This window comes from Temnothorax curvispinosus, unplaced genomic scaffold (assembly GCF_003070985.1).
Source record: "Temnothorax curvispinosus isolate PA1 unplaced genomic scaffold, ASM307098v1 QBEX01007633.1, whole genome shotgun sequence".
NCBI lineage: Eukaryota > Metazoa > Arthropoda > Insecta > Hymenoptera > Formicidae > Temnothorax > Temnothorax curvispinosus.
The window spans coordinates 173-4215 of NW_020217413.1; the positions used below are offsets into that span (position 1 = coordinate 173).

A 4043-nucleotide genomic window follows, 5' to 3' on the forward strand; every position below is an offset into this window, starting at 1 on the left:
TTGAAATGTGGAAAATAGACTTTTTCGATAACGTCACATATAAAATATCGAATTTTCAAAGTCATTCTTCTTTATATGTTTGGTAATGTTGTTTAATTTTTTTCTGGCGTAAAGATATGCATTTTAACTTTCTCGTACCAAAAAATCAATTAATTCTTAAGACTTTGGTGTCATGAAAGGAATACCTTAAAATATGTTTACACAAATAATACTGAATTTTGCTGTTTTCACTGGGTAATAATAATAAATAAAAAATATTTTAAACATCCTTAAAAAATTTACTAATAAAAACTGCATACCCATAAATAATTTCTGTTTCTGAAAAGCCATGTCAATCCTAGGTTGCTTCGTCTTTATTGCAACAAAGGAAGATGTTGATGCCTCTGAATACATTGATGTGGTCGATACTGTCGATGATGTTCGAGTCGTTTGAGAATCAGGATCATCTACGATCTCGAGCTCGTCGTCCGTCTCGGTAGGTTCTTGAGAGTGTTGAGACTAATATCAACATAATAAAAAATATAGTTAAAATTTCTATTTGATTAATAAATGTAGTAGTAATTCTACTATTTAAGGGGGAATTAATCTGATTCTATCTACAGTGCCTCTAGGAGAGGCAATCAAACTAATGACTAAAATATCAAAATTTTTACAGCATTATCATCATATTTCAGCGACCTACTATAATTATTTTAATGGTGCAACAAAATTATTTTTAAACAAAAAACCGTTTTTTCCGTATGTGTAGATTAAAGGCGTGCATTTCCATGATGCGTAAATAAGAAACTCTGCAAGTCTGGCTTTCGTTTGCGCTTCACAAAATCGAATTTTGTACTCGTAGTATCTAAAAATTTAGCTAGATACAGATCTGAAAATAATTTTGTTGGTCCATCAAAATAATTATGTAGAACTGATTGCTAAAATGTCTATTTTTTTACAGAATCATCATATTTCAGCGACTTACTATAATTATTTTAATGGTGTAACAAAATTATTTTTAGATATTAGATGTATATTTAGCTAAATTTTTAGATACTTTAGCAAAACCGTTTTTTCCGTGCACATATTTTTATCAGGGTCTAAATATCGCCAATATATATCACTAATGTAAAATGTACATAAAAAAAGTTAGTTGTTGCCATTTGTACACACATTAATCTAATAATTCCTTCGTCTGCATGTTGTTGGAATATTATCGAATCATTAGAGAATTTTAATATCTTGAATTCGACTGATCGAGATTCAGCGGAAAGGCAAATATGTATAATATATGAGAAGCTTGAAGAAGTGCAGGATGTCTCTACTGAGATTACCCAGAAAAGGAACAGACAGTATCTGAACATTTTTAATCCTTTAGGGGCCCGTGTACATAATTATGTACTAAAAAAAAGAACAAAAAAAAACAATTAAAAACTAAAAAAAACTAAAAAACTTTCATCAGGGACGTCTTTTAAGACTACCTTATAACTTGTAACATTTTACTCCAACGGGATCGATGTGTGGCCCCTAAAGGATTAAAGAAAGAGAAAGTTACGACAAATGGATTAACAACGCGTAATGAGTTAATATTTATTTTAACTGGCTCAGTAGATTAGTGTGATTATGGCATTTAAAATTATCACGTGAACGTTATTTGTTACCTTATATATTACCTTTTGTGAATCACGGCAGAAAGGACAAAAAGTTTATGGACACACAGTTGTCTCATGTGCGCCGAACGACCGACGACACATATAGTTTGCCTAGTTCGGCAGATTTCACTGATCCCGTTTTGTGGTAGGTCACTGGTAGGCGAAAATCGGTTGTCTCAGTTCCATTCTACAACTGCACGTGATTTGGACGTTCGTTCTGACCGGTTCCGTGTTTGCCTTATACCTTACACCGACGGTATCGGAGAAGACACGTCGATCATCAGAGATGTTTCTTCAAGATCTATACAATGCTCCTAGATCTATACAATTCAAGATCTATACAATGCATTAATGCTCCTGGAACTGAATATGCAACTGGCATTGCCACTCTTCGCGCAGTGACCGCTCTACAACGTAAATTAGGTGAGAGGATAAATTCAAGCGAATGGGTATTTCAACTCCCATTGCCGCGCGGAGTCAACGTGGAGCTGCTTAATTGAAACCTCTGGCAGCAATTCTCCGAGAATAATACAGAAATGATAATTATCAAGAGCGGTCGGCGCATGTTTCCGTCCGTTCAAATAGACGTAAACGGTTTGGAGAAACGTGAGAATTATTATGTCCTCATGGAGATAGCACCGGCCTCCGATCGCCGTCACAATTACTGTGGATACCAGAATGGGGGCGAGAACAGCAGTATGAGTGACTGGAGCTTTGCGGGGCCGGCAGAGCCGCAACAGCTCTTCGACTATAGCAGCATCCCAAGAGTCCGGCAACGGGGAGCCACTGGATGGACAATCCGATCAGCTTCAATAAATTGAAGCTCACGAACAATATCAACGATCCCAATAATAACGTGGTATTAACATCGATGTACAGATACGTTCCTAGGATCTGGATAGTTCGTTGCTTCGATGCGAAGAACTACAACGAGCTCTTTACTCATTCAACCGCGTTGTTCGCTTTCAAGGAAACGGAATTTATCGCGGTGACGGCATACCAAAACGAGAACATCACGAAGTTGAAGATCAATAACAATTTATTCGCGAAGGGTTTTTGCGAGATGGGTCAGTCACGGTTCAAGCAAAAGCATCATTTGATCGATCATCAGGCTCAGTCGGATTCCAGTCCCGACGAAAGGGTCTCATTGATCTACGACTCCGAATCGAATCAGCCGAACGACTTTCCCTTAAGGGTTCCAAGCCCATTAAAGCGTGCGATTATCTTTTACTTTAGCCGGGGAGTCGAAGTTGGCCGGCCTTGCAACGTGGGAGAAGCGGACGCGAATCCCGCCACCGTTGCGAGTCGATCCCCGGCGCCGGACGTGCTTGAAACGCAGTGTCCGTGCACTGCGTTTGACACAGATGGATATCCATTCACGAAATAACTTATTACTATTTATTTTTATTTTAATTTGATACGGTTACCGGGGGTAAGTCTCGTCGAGACCGTAGACATGTTCGGACGTGTTTTGTTCTGAATAATTTTTGAAGATTGCTGATGCAATCAGCGCCGAGTTTGGATTGAAACTTTCAAGTCTGTATTTATTATATTTGACTTGTTCTTGGCCGTTATGTGATCTTGAGGAGGATTAGGTGCCATAATTAAAATTTACAAAGAAGAGGAAGGAAGAAGAAGGCTATTGGGGGCCACGGCTACTCGTAGCATGAGTTTTGTGCGTCAAGAGGCGTAATCGTTTCTATACCCGATAACTAGCGCCTACTCTCGAGGAGCCAGCTACGGAGTCACTAGGTGTCTCCGCACTAACCGAGTCATCGCATCGTGCGTGCAGTGCCTGGATCATCCGAGAACCCAGGCGTGAAGATTCATTCTTAACTTCTTCATATTTACTGCGTGTTGTGGAGCAAACGGATTGACAGCCGAGAGCTTTCTAGATAACCGTGACTTTTCTTGGCTCTGAAACTCACCAGCGGTACTTGGGCCCGTATCACTACAGGCTCTTATATAGAGGCGCAGTCAGATCGCCATTGACGCCACTTGGTTACTGCAGAACGCGCTGGCCAGCCGACATCAGATCTTGCGACCGAGCCGTACTGAATTGGAACAGCCTCATTGCAGCGGTTCAGCGAGACCACTGGGAGGTCTTGCAGCGCATGACTTGACTGGGAGAGGCTATATATTTGCATCACCAGACCAGTAACTGACTCTGACTTTAGGCCCAAAGAGACTCGTGCAGAGAATCAATGGCTTAAGACAGCCTGACTTCTTCGATACAAAACGACAGTGCTCGCACCACCGTAGTTTTCAGGCCATTTGAATCTTTGGATTCTAACACAGATTTGCCACTTTTTTCCTTTCTGCCACGATTTACAAAAGATTTACAAAAAGTAGTAGTTTTGCCGCTGTTCGCAACGCGGACGGGAGCGAGGCCGCCGTGGCCAGCGTGATAAC

General features: G+C 40.3%; 1 pseudogene; it reads left to right on the top strand.

Moving 5' to 3' along the window:
• Positions 1-1939: 1939 nt before the first annotated feature.
• Positions 1940-3018, top strand: LOC112457219 (annotated as a pseudogene).
• Positions 3019-4043: the final 1025 nt, after the last annotated feature.